This window comes from Odocoileus virginianus, chromosome 29, assembly GCF_023699985.2.
Source record: "Odocoileus virginianus isolate 20LAN1187 ecotype Illinois chromosome 29, Ovbor_1.2, whole genome shotgun sequence".
NCBI classification, from domain to species: domain Eukaryota; kingdom Metazoa; phylum Chordata; class Mammalia; order Artiodactyla; family Cervidae; genus Odocoileus; species Odocoileus virginianus.
The window spans coordinates 5,213,556-5,231,370 of NC_069702.1; the positions used below are offsets into that span (position 1 = coordinate 5,213,556).

Consider the following 17,815-nt stretch of genomic DNA (forward strand, 5'->3'; position numbering starts at 1 on the left):
ATTGAACTAAAACATCCATGCTGGATTACAATTCTTGAACATGTGACTACAATCATTTCATCCTTTCTAGCAAGTTATGAGGGATGCCAGCTCCTAGGACGGGACCACTGCTGAGAAACAATTGTCATTATGTGATTGTTTCGGTACAACTGGCCCCAGTACTGAAAGCGAAAAGGTAAACGAGTTCAGTAATCGGTGTGTGAAGAGGTAAATTTTTATGCCCTTTTTTGTGTTTCTCTGAACCCCCAAATCTTTCTCAGCTAACAAACTAATGGTAGCAAAACAGGTCATGGCCATAAACTAGCAGGTTCAGAACAGGATAATATAGAGATGAGCAATTAACATGAAAAGTACTTAATCTCAGTCTCATTCAAAGAAATGTCAATTATTATGAATTCATAAGTATGAAATTACTGTCATATGCAGTATATATTTTGGTAGGTACTGACAAATTGCCGTTCAAAAGGCGATACACATTTATACTCTTTTCCATGACGTCTTCCCTGGTGACTCAGATAGTGAAGAATCTACCTGCAATGAAGAAAACCTGGATTTGATCCCTGGGTCGGGAAGATCCCCTGGAGAAGGAAATGTCACCCACTCCAATATTCCTGCCTGGGAAATCCCATGGAGAGAGGAGCCTGGCAGGCCACAGTCCATGGGGTTGCAAAGAGTTGGACACGACTAACACTTTCACTCTTTTTTATCTGATAACTTTGACCATTTCTCCACATTCACAGCAGTGCTGAATCTTTTTTGTTTCACTAATCTAGTATAAAAAAAAATTCTATGCTGATTTCCATTTTCTTGATTTTAAGTGAGGTTAAATGCCTTTCCCCATTGTCACTGGCCATCTGTATGATGTGAATGGTTTGTGAAAATCTAATCTCTATTTTCTGTATTGTTTTCTTTCTCTTATTGATCTGTGAGAATTACAGCTTAAGGTTATTAATCCTTCATTATTTATTTTGCAAATATTGTCATCAAATGTTTCACTTACTGTTTATCTTGGTTTACTGTGCCATGCAAACATTTAACCTTTTATCGCCAGACTTGACAAGCCCCTCTGTATCAGCTTCTGAGTCTTACTTTGACTCTGGAATACTTTTGCCATTGTAATATTTTTTCCTATTGCCATATTATAAGAATTTTCACCTTTAAATATCATCTCTATATTTCTTTACTCATAGCTCTTTATCTGGAATTTACCTCTGTGTGTGGGGTAAACTCAGAATCTCTAGCTAACTGTCATTTTGATGCTATAATACGCAGTGGGAAAAAAAACCACCACAATTGATTAATTCTCTGCTGCAGATATTGGATGGAGAGTAGCAAGATTGATTCATTAATAAATGCATACTGGAGCCTTTCTCTGCTCTGTTCCAGGCACTACTATAAATTCTGGGAACACAGAGCTTAAAAAAAAAAAAATCACTGTGCTTGTATGAAGCTTACATTCAAGTTGCCAAAGAGGTAAACACAAGACTGAACAAGAAGATGTCAAGTATCAATGACTACCATGAAAAATCAGCTTCATAAAATATGACCACGTGATGAAGAAAGACTGGGTAACCAATTAGGGAAGATTTCTCTGCGGTTGTTTTATCTAGGCTGAGATCCGAGTGATGAGAAGAAGCAGGGCTTAAAGAATCTGAGAAAGATACCCTTGGACAGTAAAAAGCAGGCAGGACAAAAATTCTAAGGGTGGCTTTGTTGTTTGTTGTGTTTAGTCGCTCAGGTATGTCTGATTCTTTTGCAACCCTGGCAAGAATACTGGAGTGGGTTGCTATTTCCTCCTCCAGGGGATCTTCCCATCTCAGGGATCAAACCCACATCTCTTATATCTCCTGCATTGACAGGCAGAGTCTTTACCACTAGCACTACGTGCCACCCTTAGAGGGAAGGCCTCGAAGGGTAGTTATTGTTGTAGGTCAGTCACTAAGTTATTTCTGACTCTTTGCAACCCCATGGACTGAAGTATGCTCACCTTCCCAGTCCTCCACTATCTCCCGGAGTTTACTCAAACTCACGTCCATTGAGTTGGTGATGCCATCCGACTATCTCATTCCTTTGTCTTCCCCTTCTCCTCCTGCCTTCAATCTTTCCCAGCATCAGGGTCTTTGCCAATGAGTCAGCTCTTCGCATCAGGTGGCCAAAGTACTGGAACTTCAGCTTCAGCATCAGTCCTTCCAATGAGTATTCAGGGCTGATTTCCTTTAGGATGGACTGGTTGGATCTCCTTGCAGTCCAAGGGGCTCACAAGAGTCTTCTCCAACACCACAATTCGAAAGCATCAATTCTTTGATGCTGTCTTCTTAATGGCCCAGTTCTCACATCCATACATGACTACTGGACAAACCATAGCTTTGACTATATGGGCCTTTATTGGCAAAGTGATGTCTCTGGTTTTGAATATGCTACCTGGGTTTGTTACAGCTTTTCTTCCAAGGAGCAAGCATCTTTTAATTTCACGGCTTGTGATCACCATCCGTACTGATTTTGGAGCCCAAGAAAATAAAGTCTGTCACTTTCCATTTTTCCCCGATCTGTTTACCATGAGGTGATGGGACTAGATGACATGATCTTTGTTTTTTGAATGTTGAGTTTGAAGTCAGTTTTTTCACTCTCCTCTTTCACCCTCATCAAGAGGCTCTTTAGTTCCTCTTCACTTTCTGCCATTAGAGTGGTATCATCTGCATATCTGAGGCTGGTGATATTTCTCCCAGCAATCTTGATTCCAGCTGGTGCTTCATCCAGCCCAGCTTCTGCATGATGTACTCTGGTGCTAGTTTGTAAATTACAGTCAGAATAAAGGCAGAAGTATTGAGAGAACCAAAAAAGTAGAAGTGGCCATTGAGGTAAATAGGATCCAGATGCTGCTTATCCTTGTAGAGTCCGGTAAATAATGAGATTTTATTCTAAGTGATGGAAAGACTGGAAGATTTTACACAAGGGCACCATGTGGTGGGAATTATAATTTGCATTTGTGTACCTGCCATTCCTGAAGCTGCCACTAGAGGGAAGCAGGCAGAGTTGGGGCAGTCACAGTGCAAGCGGTCCAGTTCCCTTGAAGAACACCTTCAACTGAAACATGAACTGCTTACAGAGGCGGAAATGTCCAGGAGGAGAAGAGACTGTGTCTGGAAAAAGAAAGCAGCCAGAAATGTCTCGTTTTGAACAGGTGGATCTTACATGGAATTTTATAGGTTACTTTCAGAGATTGTTTCCAATAGCAAGTGAGAAAGGGTGTGTCCCCAGTACTGGGTTCCCAGGTGGTAAAGAACCCGCTTGCCAATGCGGGTTCGACATGAGACACGTGGGTTCAGTCCCTTGATCCCCTGCAGGAAGGCATGGCAGCCCACTCCAGTATTCGTCCCTGGAGACTCCCATGGACAGAGGAGCCTGGGGAGTTGCAGTCGGTAGAATTGCACAAAAGTTGGACATGACTGAAGCGACTTAGCACCCACGCGGGCCTGGGGTGCCATGCAAAGCTCACGAGGTGGCGGGGACCCTGTGAGGGGCTTCTGGTGACTTCTCCAAGGCTCTGGCCCATGGCCCAGCAAGTCTGGGCTTTGAGCATTTTATCAGTGCTCCCAAGGCAATGGAATGAGAAAGGCTGATCTTCAGCCACCTCAGGAGAGACTGGCACATGAAGGCCAGAGGAACCATAGATCAGATAGCAATCAGAACCCTGTCTGCCAGGCAGGCTTGCCCTGGAGCATCCTTCCCTTAATAAAATAAAGTGTTGTGTTAGTCGCTCAGTCGTGACTGATACTTTGCAACCCCATGGACTGTAGCCCTGCACACTCCCCGGTCCATGGGATTCTCCTGGCAAGAACACTGGAGTGGGTTGCCATTCCCTTCACCAGGGGATCTTCCTGACCCGGGGATCGAACCCAGGTCTTCCATACTGGAGGCAGATTCTTTGCCGTCTGAGCCACCAGGGAAATGGGAGTCAAGTTGTTGCCAGCCACATGCTTGTGAGCAGAGCATAAGTTAAAGGGAGGTGAGTGAGGAACACAGACAAAGTTTCATGGTACCAGGCTTTGACTTTCCTTTTTTAAGCATTTATTTATTTACGTTTGGTTGCGCCGGGCCTTCACTGCTACACGCAGGCTCTCGCTAGTTGCAGTGAGCAGGGGCTACTCTTCATTGCGGTGCACGGGCTCCTCATTGCAGTGGCTTCTCTTGCTGCCGACCACAGGCTCTGGGCGTGCAGTCCCCAGTGGTCGCAGCATGCAGCATCAGTAGTTGGAGCACACTGGCTTAGTTGCCCAGTGGCAGGTGGAATCTTCCCTGGCCAGGGATCAAAATCATTTCCTCTTCACTGGTAGGTGGATTCTGAAACACTGTACCACCAGGGAAGTCCCAAACCCTTTGACCTTGGGTAATTATTCAACTTGACTGTTACCTTAAGCTGAATCCTCTAAACAGCAAAATTGTATGGCTCAACCTCTTTATAAGAACCATGTTGGGGAAAAATAAATGAGTAATCAAATTAGGTTCCAGTAGACAATGAACTTATTTTTAAAGCTACTGAAACTGATGCATCAAAATTCCCATCAAGCAAAATAATTGGGACTCTTAGATCATAATGTAGCTGAAGCTGAAACAAAGAATCTGATAAGAGGACCTTAATGGTGAAAGAGAAATGTCTTTAAGATTTTAAGCTCAGAAGAATATATATATAGCCTCTCAAGGGAATGTGATCCGAGATCTGGGTCACTGACCACGTTGACTTATTGAAGCTTGACACAAAGGGGAATTCTAAGAAAACGCTGTTACCATTTACAGGGAGACTAAAAAGGGCTGCCAAAATTCTTTAATTGTCTTAGGAAATGAACTGCTGCAGTAAGTACACACCAAAGGCAAAATTAAAATTACTCAGTGACTGAGAGAGAAAAAGGAACCAATACCCATTCCGGGATTGGAGAAGTAAGTGACAACCTACAGTTTCTTTCCTATTTTTGTTAAGCGTTGCTAGTGTTAAGTGGGTGTTTAGCCAATAAATGACCAGTAGACCAGGAGGAGTCTACATTTAAAGCACTTTAGTCAATATTTCAGCCATTTCCTTGCATGTAGAAATGTATTTTCCATTTTCAAAGTAGAAGCTTCAAAGTTAATCAATGAAATGTGTGCCAGTATCGTGAGGTAATTATAGTTAAATTTGCAAATACCCCAACCATACTGCCCTCTGGCCTTTCCCCCAGACAACTGTGGTGGGCAAGAGGCAAATGACAAGGGAACCCATTTATATAAAGAACACATGGCATGGACTTCCCTGGGGGTGCCATGGCTAAGACTCTGTGCGTCCACTGCATGGGGCACAAGTTTGATCCCTGGTTGGGGACCTAGGATCCCACATACATCACAGCACACCACAAAAAAAGATAAAAAAAGCCATAAGACAACTCTATTAGTCAAGGTTCTGCAGAGAACCAGTGGGACATCTACGTCTATAGACAGATGCAGAGATAGAGATGGGCTTCCCAGGTGGTGCTAGTGGTAAAGAACCTGCCTGCCAATGTAGGAGACCTAAGACACATGGCGTTCAGTTTCAATCCCTGGCCAGGAAGATCCCCTGGAGGAGGGCATGGCTACCCACTCCAGCATTCTTGCCTGGAGGATCCCATGGACAGAGGAGCCTGGTGAGCTGTGGTCATTAGGGTTGCAAAGAGTCAGACACAGCTGAAGCGACGCAGCACATACACACGCGGAGACAGAGGTAGGTATAGATCCCTCTCAGGCAGAAAGAGATGGTGTTGCAGATGTCGTCCAAAGGCAGCAAGTCTACTGGAGAATTCTCTCATACCTGCACACATGTGTGCTAAGTCACTTCAGATGTGTCCAACTCTTTTGTGACTCTGAGCCCACCAGGCTCCTCTGTCCATGGGATTCTCCAGGCAAGAATACCGGAGTAGGTTGCCATGTCCTCCTCCAGTAGATTTTCCCCACCCAGGGACTGAACCCATGTCTCCTGCACTGACAAGTGGATTCTTTAGCTCTGAGCCACCTAGGCCAACCTTTGGTTCTATTGAGGTCTTCAACTGATTGGACAGGGCTCACCCACATTACAGAGGGCAATCTGCCTTATTCAAAGTCCACCAATTTAGACGTTAATCTCAATTAAAAACAGCCTTACAGAAACACAGAGAATAATGTTTAATTATATATCTGGGTATCCTGTCTCCTAGGCAAGCTGAAAGATAAAATTAACCATCACAATGACCTACTTGTAAAGAACACTCTTGAGTAAGAACAGAGTCAGCCCAGTCTTCTGCACAGACTTCAGCATTGATGCTAATTTAGACAGCTCAACTCCAGCACCATGATGAATTTGTTGAAGAAAGATACTTTTATAGCTACTAAATTTAGGGATGTGGCAAAGGAGAAGAGCCAGAGCAAATGTTCCTTTAGTGTGAAACAGACATGCCTGAGTCAGTTACTCTAAAGGATACAAACTACTTGACATCTTGGAATGTATTTCTTCAATTTCAAAAGAAACATCAGCATATAGGACCTGTCCTTCATCTATGGGTTTTTGGCAAGTTCAATTAGGGCTCACCATACATCTGAGAGATCATTTTAGAACGAAGTTCAGTTTCCATAAGCTTCTTATTCTTCTCCATCAGAGGACAGATGGAATGAAAACCACAATCACAGAAAACTAAACAATCTGATCACATGGACCACAGCCTTGTCTAACTCAATGAAAATTATGAGCCACGCCGTGTAGGGCCACCCAACACGGGTGGGTCGTGGTGGAGAGTTCTGACAAACATGGTCCACTGGAGAAGGGAATGCAAGCCACTTCAGTATTCTTGCCTTCAGAGCGCCAGGAACACTGTGATAAGGCAAAATGATAGGACACTGAAAGATGAACTCCCCAGGTTGGTAGGTGCCCAATATGCTACTGGAGATCAGTGAGCAATAACTCCAGAAAGAATGAAGAGACAGAACCAAAGCAAAAACAACACCCAGTTGTGGATGTGACTGGTGATAGAAGAAAAGTCCAATGCTGTAAAGAGCCATATTGCATAGGAACCTGGAAAGTTAGGTCCATGAATCAAGGAAAATTGGAAGTGGTCAAACAGGAGATGGCAAGAGTGAACATCAACATTTTAGGAATCAGTGAACTAAAATGGACTGGAATGGGTGGATTTAACTCAGATGACCATCATGTCTACTACTGTGGGCAAGAATCCCAGAGAAAAAATGGAGTAGCCATCACAGTCAACAAAAGAGTTCAAAATGCAGTACTTGGATGCAGTCTCAAAAACCACAGAATGATTTCTGTCCGTTTCCAAGGCAAACCATTTCTTATCATAATAATCCAAGTTTATGACCCAACCAGTAATGCTGAAGAAGCTGAAGTTGAATGGTTCTATGAAGACTTAAAAGAGTTTCTAGGACTAACACCCAAAAAAGATGTCCTTTTCATTGTGGGGGACTGGAATGCAAAAGCAGGAAGTTTAGAAATACCTGGAGTAACAGGCAAATTTGGCCTTGGAGTACAGAATGAAGCAGGGCAAAGGCAATAGAGCTTTGCCAAGAGAACACACTGGTCATAGCAAACACCCTCTTCCACAACACAAGAAAAGACTCTACACATGGACATCACCAGATGGTCAACACCAAAATCAGATTGATTATATTCTTTCCAGCCAAAGATGGAGAAGCTCTATACAGTCAGCAAAAACAGGACCAGGAACTGACTGTGGCTCAGATCTTGAACTCCTTATTGCCAAATTCAGACTTAAATTGAAGAAAGTAGGGAAAACCACTAGACTATTCAGGATGACCTAAATCAAATCCCTTATAATTATACAGTGGAAAAGACAAATAGATTCAAGAGATTAGATCTGATAGACAGAGTGCCTGATGAACTATGGATGGAGGTTCATGACATTGTACAGGAGGCAGTGATCAAGACCATCCCCAAGGGAAAAAAAAATGCAAAAAAGGCAAAATGGTTCTCTGAGGAGGCCTTACAAATAGTTTGAAAAGAAGAGAAGTGAAAGGCAAAGGAGAGAAGGAAAGATATTCCTATTTGAATGCAGAACTCCAAAGAATAGCACGGAGAGATAAGAGAGCCTTCCTAAGTGATCAGTGCAAAGAAACAGAGGAAAACAACAGAAAAGGAAAGACTAGAGATCTGTTTAAGAAAATTAGAGATACCAAGGGAATATTTCATGCAAAGATGGGCAAAATAAAGGACAGAAATGGTATGTACCTAACAGAAGCAGAAGATATTAAGAAGTGGCAAGAATACACAGAAGAACTGTACAAAAAAGATCCTCACAACCCAGATAATCACGATGGTATGATCACTCACCTAGTGCCAGACATCCTGGAATGCAAAGTCAAATGGGCCTTAGGAAGCATCACTACGAACAAAGCTAGTGGAGGTGATGGAATTCCAGTTGAGCTATTTCAAATCCTAAAACACAATGCCGTGAAAGGGTTAGTCATGTATGGATGTGAGAGTTGGACTATAAAGAAAACTGAGCACCAAAGCATTGATCCTTTTGAGCTGTGGTGTTGGAGAAGACTCTTGAGAGTCCCTTGAACTGCAAGGAGATCCAACCAGTCCATCCTAAAGGAAATCAGTCCTGAATATTCATTGGAAAGACTGATGCTGAAGCTGAGACGCCAATACTTTGGCCACCTGGTGCAAAGAACTGACTCATTTGAAAAGACCCTGATGCTGAGAAAGATTGAAGGTAGGAGGAGAAGGGGACGACAGAGGATGAGATGATTGGATGGCATCACCAACTCAATGGACATAAGTTTGAGTAAACTCTGGGAGTTGGTGATGAACAGGGAAGCCTGGTATGCTGTAGTCCATGGGGTCACAAAGAGTCAGACAAGACTGAGCGACTGAACTGAATTGAACCCAACCACCTAGAAGGAGAGGTAGATTGGTAATGATGGCAATCAGTTCAACAATTGTGTACATCAGTTGCCTTTACAACCAGGATGTATTAAAATACTTTGGAGTGAGTTTCTGATGGTAAAAATAGCTAATACAAAAGCATAGGTGCACAGAAGCACAGTTTGGAGCAGAAAATACAGTTTGAGGACTTTACAGAGCAGTGTCTCTTATGTGGATGAGGCAAAAATTCCTCCAGGTATCAGAAAGTAATGATTCAAATTCTATTATTATATTTATTCTTTTTAATTAAAATATATACACTTAGAGAAAGGTTGCAAAAATAATGCAGAGAGTTCTTATATATGCTCTACCTAGCTTCACCTAATATTAACACCTTACAGAATCATATTGCAGTGATCTAAACCAGGAAACTACACTGATAAAATACCATCACCTATTCTATAGCCCTAATCTGAATTCCGCCAGTGTCACTACTAAATAATTTAAATATATCCAGATCCGGTTCACGATCACCTATTAATTTAGCTGTTATGTCTCCTTAGTCTTCTTCAATCTCTAATGGTTCCCAGTCTTTGCTTTTCAGCTTTAAAGACTAGTGACCACTCATTTTGTAGACTGTCCTTCAGTTTAAGTCTATCTAATATTTTCTCGTGCTTTGTCTAAGGTTTTCCACTTTTTGGCAAGAACTTCATAGAAGTGATATGCCCGTCTCACTGCATCATATCAAGTGGCACAGGATGTCAATGTGTCTTATTACTCTTAATGCTAACTGTGATCCCTTGATTAGGATGACACCTGCCAGGTCCACTGTAAAAATGGCTATTTTTTTCATCAGCAATTAAAATGCTTATGGTGGAGAGAGATTTTGAAAATATGCAAATGACCTGTTCTCATCCCACCTTTACCACTAAGTTTGTCTTCCACCACTGGTCCCTTCCATGATTTTCTAATTTTAACCAAAAATAGGAAAGGAGTTTAGCTTTAGTAATATTTCCTGGAATTTGCACTGTCACGTTATTGAATCCACAAATCAAGATAAATACATAGTGTTTAAAAATAATAAGATGGCTGATCTGCCCAACTCCAAATATGACATTATCAAGAATGCTATTTAAAATATGAATTTGTGGATCTGTTATCAATAACCATAAATGTCTTCCCAAATACATATTGCATGATGTGTACTTTTCCAAAGCAATTTTTCAGTCCTGACAACTATGATAATCAAGTCTTGAAATAATTTGAACTTAGAACCTAGTTTTCAAAAGCTGTGTCTACGTGTTACAAAATGATTCCCCAAAATAGTAAAGATTTCTCAAGCCCATCATTATCACTAAAAATTTGTATATAATAATTTTAGGAAGATTTTTCCAAAATTACTAAGAAATAAATGAGATAATTATTTGTTTTATCTCTAATCCTTTAAAACTCCTACATTAGTTAATGTTCAGGTATAAATTAAACACAGAGAGTACATTTTTCTTAGACACCAAGGCAATTTGTTTTCCTAATAAGGTCATGTAAGCAGCAGATTTTGGAGTTCATTCTTTTTTGAATAAGTAAAATTTCAAACATGTTTGTAAAATTGGCCAGCATTTCATTTCTTTCTTCTGAAAAAAAAAAAAAAGAGTCCTATATTATTTATTCTATCATCTACTAAAACAAATGTTTTAATACTGAAAGGATAGGGAAACAAAATCTTAGAATAAAGAATACTTTAAATGGAAAACATTTAGCTTTTACTTAAAACCAATGTTATTATCCTCTTCCTGTTCACTGGGAAAATTTTCTACAGTATCCCAACACTACAGGTTGAATGGTATGCCCCGCCTCCACCTCCCAAAAGAGATAAGTTGAAGTCCTGATGGGCAGAACTTCAGAATGTGAACTTGGAAATATAAACAAAATGTCTAGAAGCGGAGAGAACGGTCAGATGATGGCAAGGACTTTGTTAAGACGTGTCAAGAACCCAGCCATGAAGGGGTGCTCTGAGAAGGAAGACATGGTCCTAAAATTAGAAAGGTTGTGGAGTTTTTTTTTTTAAATAAAAAATATTTTGTACTCATAACTGCAGAATGTTTATCAAATAGGAAAGTAATTTTTAATATTCTGCAGAAAGTTTGAATTTGGGTTTGCCTTTAGAATGTAGGATCCTGTTCACGGGACCGTCTCCCACGGCGGCCATGACGACGTCCCCCTCAGCCTCTCAGTCCCCTGAGTGCCAGGAGCAGAGCTGATTGACAGCCCCAGCCGCGGGGCTCTGAGATCCGCCATTGGGCCCCAGTCAGGCCCCGCCCCGGCCGTGGGCGGGGCCAGCCAGTGGCTGAGAGCCGCAGAGAGAGTTGGCAGGATGCTCCCCCAAGGCGGTGGGGGACTTTTCTGCTGCTAACTCTGGCTTCACTTAGGTCCGCTGAGGAGCTTCCCAGGTGGTTCAGTGATAGAGAATCCACCGACCAATGCAGGCATGGATTTGATCGCTGGGTCGGGAGGATTCCCTGGAGGAGGAAATGGCAATCCACTCCCGTATTCTTGCCTGGAGAATCCCATGCACAGAGGAGCCTCCAGGCCACACAGTCTGTGGGGTCGCAAAGAGTTGACTACTACTGAGCACGTTCGCAGGCAAGGTCCATTGAACTTCTGGAATTTTCTTAGAACTGCTCTTCACACTAAGGCGCTTCCACTCAACCGTCCTCCCTTCCTCTCTCCTCTGCAGGGGTTAGACCTGCCTCTCGTTGGCATAGCGCTTCCCTGCCTCCTGCCAGCTCCCTCCTCATTTTCCTTCAGGCGCTTCCCCTAATAAATCTCCTGCATTTCTAATCCTGTCTTGTGTCTGTATCTCAGAGGACCTAGCCTAAAGGAAACCATATTTATATGGGTGAAGATTTACAGTGAATACTCATCTCAGTATTATTTAAAAAGCAAGTGATTGGAAATTTCCTAAAAATCCAGTAATAAGAAAATGTTTCAATCAATCATGATAACCCCATAAACTAGAATATTATAAGATGAGTGAATAAGAAAATACATTACTATTAATGATATACAAAAATGGTCATATATATGTGGAAAAGATATAAAATTTTATATATAATCTTAATTATGCTGTGCCCCACTGTGCTTAGTTGCTCAGTCACGTCCGACTCTGAGGCCACATAGACTGTAGCTCGCCAGTGTGTAGTCTGTCCCTGGGCTGCTCTGTCCATGGAGATTCTCCAGGCAAGGATACTGGAGTGGGTTGCCATGTCCTTCTCCAGGGGCTCTTCCTAACCCAGCAATTGAACCGGGGTCTCCTGCGCTGCAGGAGGATTTTTTACCAGCTGAGCTACCAGGGAAGCCCTATCTCAATCATATATAAAGATAATCCACGTATGCATACAAAATCCCAGGAAAAAAATATGTCAAAGTGTTAATGATTATTTCTCCGGGTGAGAGAATTACTGGTTTCCAATTTCCTCTTTATTGTCTTTTAATTTTCTTAATATTTAAAATGTTCTATGTGAGGTGATAAATAGCAAGGACCTACTGCATAGTACAGGAAACTATATTCAATATCTTGTAATGACCTATAATGGAAAAAATCTGAAAAAGAATATATGCATTTGTTGTGTATGTGTAACTGAACCACTTTGCTGTATTCCTGAAACTAGCACAACACAGTAAATCAACTATACTTCAAAACAAAAACAGTATAATACAGAGAAGAGTATACAACCCGTTAAACAAAAAGAAAAAACGTTCTGTAATGACCATTGCTACAATTATAATTAGAAAACTATTAAATAACTTTAAAAGGATCCTTCAGTCTTATTTAAATATAGTATATGTAAGATAAGGCTTCCCAGGTGGCACTCAGTTCAGTTCAGTCACTCAGTCGTGTCCGACTCTTTGCGACCCCATGAACTGCAGCACGCCAGGCCTCCCTGTCCATCACCAACTCCTGGAGTCCACCCAAACCCATGTCATGGTAAAGAATCTGCCTGCCAATGCAGGAGACATAAGAGACACGGGTTTGATCCCTGGGTCAGGAAGATCCCCTGGAGGAGGACATGGCAACCCACTCCAGTATTGTTGCCTGGAGCAGCCCATGGACAGAGGAGCCTGGAGAGCTCCAGTCCCTAAGGTTGCAATGAGTCAGACGTGACCAAAGGGACTTAGCACACACGCACGCATGCGTAATGTGAGAAACAGCCACGAGATTTCTGGCTACTTTTTCAGATGGTGTCTCACTTGATTCCTTTCTGCAACACTTGGCCAGTTCTTGTGCAACTCTTTCAGGGAAAGGGAGCTGACATTTCAGTAGAAGAGATGAGTAAGAATGAATATGATGGTTTCAGTATGAAAAGACCCACAGAGTTGTGCTCACTGTTATGGGAAGACTCCCTAGTTCCCAAGGACTGGAATGAATTACTCCATCCTCCCAGTGTCCTCCAATGCTATCCTGACCATTCAGTAATTCCGTTGTGCATCACACAGCAGTCTTGTAAGTTCCTTGAGGGCCTTGTGACCCTCGGTGCTCAACTCTAAACACTGTAAAGTGAAAGTGAAATTCGCTTAGTTGTGTCCGACTCTTTATGACCCAATGGACTATACAGTCCATGGATTTCTCCAGACCAGAATACTGGAGTGGGTAGCCTATCCCTTCTCCAGCAGATCTTCCCAACCCAGGAATCTAACCAGGGTCTCCTGCATTGCAGGCAGATTCTTTACTGAGATGTGAGGGAAACCCCTAAACACTGTAGACATCTGACTATAGCTTGGATCATTGAATTGAATCATCCATCACCAATAAGACATCCTGTATTTTTTTTTTCTAATCAATGGAACCAGAAAGCAGTATATGATTTAAAATAATATCATTTTCCTACCATTTCTGTTATTTCACTCCAGAAACTGTACGTGAATAATGTTGTCTCCTCTGCCTCCTTAATTTTTCGCTTGTGTTCTTTTGCTGTGCTCATTCTTCAGGCATTTGAAGTTTCTCATTGCCTTCTGCTGATTTTTTTCTTCTGTGACTTTGCATATGCCCTTCTCCCAGGCTTGAGAGTTAGACAGCTTGCTACTTCCACTGGATGATGGAGCACTGCTGTGCATGCCCCACTTCATGGCATAGTGAGCTAGGTGGCAGCCAGCGAAGGATTGGCAGCCTTGATTGCAAGGTAACTTGGTGGCCATGGCTAAGCCTTCAGTCTCCACTCAGACCCAGTAGCAGGCTTCTCAGGTGGCTCAGTGGTAAAGATGTTCTTAGTCGCTCAGTTGTGTCTGACTCTTTGCCACACTCTGGACTGTAGCCCACCAGGCTCCTCTTTCCATCGGATTTTTCAGGCAAGAATAATGGCACAGTTTGCCTTTTCCTACTCCAAGGGACTTGGATTCTTGATCCAGGGATTGAACCTGCGTCTCTTGCATCTCCTGCATTGTAGGCTTCTTTACCCACTGAGCCACCAGGGAGGCCCCATCCACCTGCCAATGCAGGAGATGCCGGAGACACAGATTTGATCGCTGTGTACAGAAGATCCCCTGAAGGAGGAAATGGCAACCCATTCCCGTATTCCAGCCAAGGTCAGAGGAGCCTGGTGGGTCACAGCCTATGGGGTCACAAAAGAGTTGGACACAACTGAGCAACTGCGCATGCATGCACACAAGACCCGGTAGCAGGCCAAGAGCTGTTCCTCAAAAGGAGGGTAGTTATTCACAGAAGGTGGCAGGGTTTTGCTCCCTAGTCCGAAAGGCTTGCGCTGCAGTTCACCTCGAGAGTCCTGCCAAAGGCTGCAAACAACATCCCTACCTGCAGCTGACCCCTCAAGCATCACTGGGTCTGCAGGACCACACGGTCCTAGTGGCAGAGCAGTCTGAATGGCAGTATGGACCTGCTGCAGGGCCTTCTTTCGTTCTGGGTCTCGCTCAAAACTAGTAGCTTTAGGAGTCACTTGGTACACGGGTCATGGTAACACACCCAGATGAGGAACATCTAGCCTCCAAAGGCCCTACTACTAGGCACTGTATCTTTTTCTTTGTAGTAGATGCAAGAACTCAGTCTTTACCTTAGAAAAGATACCCCCACATGCCCCAGCCCACTGGGACCCTAGACATCTCCCTGAGATAGAAGATCCCTGAATTTTCATGGTATTCAAATCCCACCATCTTACAGGTAACTATCTTAACAATAAGTTTAGAGAAGTTGCTGCACATGGTTCACAGAATGAATCATCATAATGTCACCAACATAATGGGCCAGGTTACTATCTTGTGGGGGAAGATGAGGAAGATCCCTGTGAACCATGGCTCAGGGCTGGACAGTGGACATATATCTAAGGTAGAGCAGTGTAGGCGCATTGCTGGCCTTGCCAACTGGAAGTAAACTGGTTTTGGTGACCCTCATTGTCAGCTATAGAGAAAAAAACATTTGCCGGATCAGCAGTGCAAACCAGGTCCCAGGGGATGTGTTAATCTGCCCAAGCCATGGAACGACATCTGGTATCTGTGTGCATGCTCGGTTGCTTCAGTCCTGTCTGACTCTGCAACCCTTTGGACCATAGACCACCAGGCTCCTCTGTCCCTGAGACTCTCCAGGCAAGAATACTGGAATGGGTTGTCATGCCCTTCTCCAGGGGATCTTCCCACTCCAGGGATCGAACCTGCATCTCTTATGTCTCCTGCATTGGCAGGTGGTTTCTTTATCACTACTGCCACCTGGGAAGCCCAGCATCTGGTGCAGCAGTTACAATTGCAGTCACCACCCAGGTAACCTTACAATAAGCCACTGTTATTCCCCAAGACCCACCTGTCTTCTGCACAGACCAAATAAGCAAGTTAAATGGGGATATGGTGGGAATCCCTATCCTTATTTCTTTCTGGTCCTTGATGGTGGCTCTAATCTCCAAGAATGTAGCATTTCTTTCGTTTTTACTATTCTCCTAGGCAGAGGCTGTCCTAGTAACTTCCACTTGGTCTTTCCCATCATGATAGCCCTCCATCTACAAGTCAGGGAAATGATGTAGGAATTTTGCTGGTAGCTGAGCAAGTCTATTTCAATTATGCATTCCAAAACTGAGGTATCTATAGGGGACCCATGGCTCCACGATGAGATGAACCTGAGCTAAAATTTAATTGATCACATGACCTAAATAAGACTGTACTCTAACTGGTATAGTTAAAGCTATGGTTTTTCCAGTAGTCATGTATGGATGTGAGAGTTGGACCACAGAGAAAGCTGAGCACTGAAGATTTGATGCTTTCAAATTATGGTGCTGAAGAAGACCCTTAGAGTCCCATGGACTGAAAGGAGATTAAACTAGTCAATCCTAAAGGAAATCAACCCTGAATATTCATTGGAAGGACTGATGCTGAAGCTCCAATACTTTGGCCACTTGATGCAAGAAGCCAACTCATACTGAGAAAGATGGAAGGCAAAAGGAGAAGGGATGACAGAGGATGAGATGATTAGATTGCATCACTGACTCAATGGACATGAATTTGAGCAAACTCCAGGAGACAGTGGCTTCCCTGGTAGCTCAGCTGGTAAAGAATCCATGATAGTAAAGGACAGGGAAGCGTGTTGTGCTGCAATCCATGGGGTCACAAAGAGTTGGACACGACTGAACAACTGTACAACAACAACAGCCGCTAGCTACTAGACCTTGGTGATGTTTTGGGTTCCTTGAAATCAGTTCAGTAGTCCCCTAAAAGTCTGATTATTTCCTTTTCTATAATGCACAGTTACCATGATAAAGACTCGCAGATCCCTTTGGAGACGGGTGGGAGAAAGATTAACAATATAAATTTTGGCAGTGTACTGGGATCCTTCCTCGAAAGGACCAATCTTAGGGATTCCAGGTCTGTCAACTGGCTCAAGTCTGGGAATTAATAAAGGGGCTGTGAGTCTCTATTTTCATGACTCAATCGATAGTTCTATTCATTTCACCTTGAACTTTGCTGTTTATTCAGGGCAAATAAGAATTTAGTAGGTTTCCCATGTCACTGCGAGGAACGACGTGATCAAGAGCCAACATCATGGGCTGGGTGAGCTAAACTCTTCTGACTGGTGATTTGACTCCTCTGCCCACGATGGTGACCAGACCCATCTCGCCGCTGCCAGTTGAATGTTTCCATTTGGCCATGAGATCCTGGAGTCCAATTACTATTGGTGCATTTAGATTTCCTGATTCAGGGACTGTGGTTCACACTGTGAGGTCTAGTCTAAATAGAAAAGTGATCAAAGATACCTTCAAGGATGCTAGAGCCCCCCCCTCAAAACTTTTCTTCTCACAGTAATTGTGAAAAGTATGTCTTCTGGAGCCTCACAAGGTGAGTGGGTAGGTCTTAAGTGACAAATCCACTTTAACACGCCAGTCTCCCTAAACCCACATATCTCTTTATCTACATTAAATTCAGGAAGATACGGCATTTCTAGTTTGCCCACCATTGATTACCTTTTCCATGTCCACGTTTCAGCCAGCCAACCAACCAACAAAACTCTTAGAGTCCCTTCTAACTCCCTGAGATACAATACGAAGCACAGAATCTCAGATCAGTCAGCCCATATCAATGTCTGGCTTGATCTAACTTTATGATTCTTTCACCAATAGTCCATACCCTTAATACCCGTTCCCACTCATATCCCTTGGATTATGTCTTTATAAGTTAGAGAACTCAATCAGTGCTATTTACAATAGCCAGGGCATGGAGGCAAGCTAAAGGTCCATCAATAGAGGAATGGATAAAGAAGGTGTGGTATATACACACACACACACAGTGGAATATTACTCAGCCATAAAAAGGAATGGAATTGTGCCATTTGCAGAGATGTGCATGGACCTTGACACACTCATACGGAGTGAAGTAAGTCAGGAAGAGAAAAATACCGTGTATTAACACATTTATGTGGAACCTAGAAAAATGGTATGCTGCTAAGTCACTTCA

General features: G+C 43.0%; 1 long non-coding RNA gene across 1 annotated transcript in view; it reads right to left on the reverse strand.

The window, feature by feature from the left end:
* LOC139032020 (uncharacterized) overlaps positions 1-17,815 on the reverse strand; it is a 36,995-nt gene that overhangs the window by 2,409 nt on the left and 16,771 nt on the right. The window lies entirely within an intron of this gene.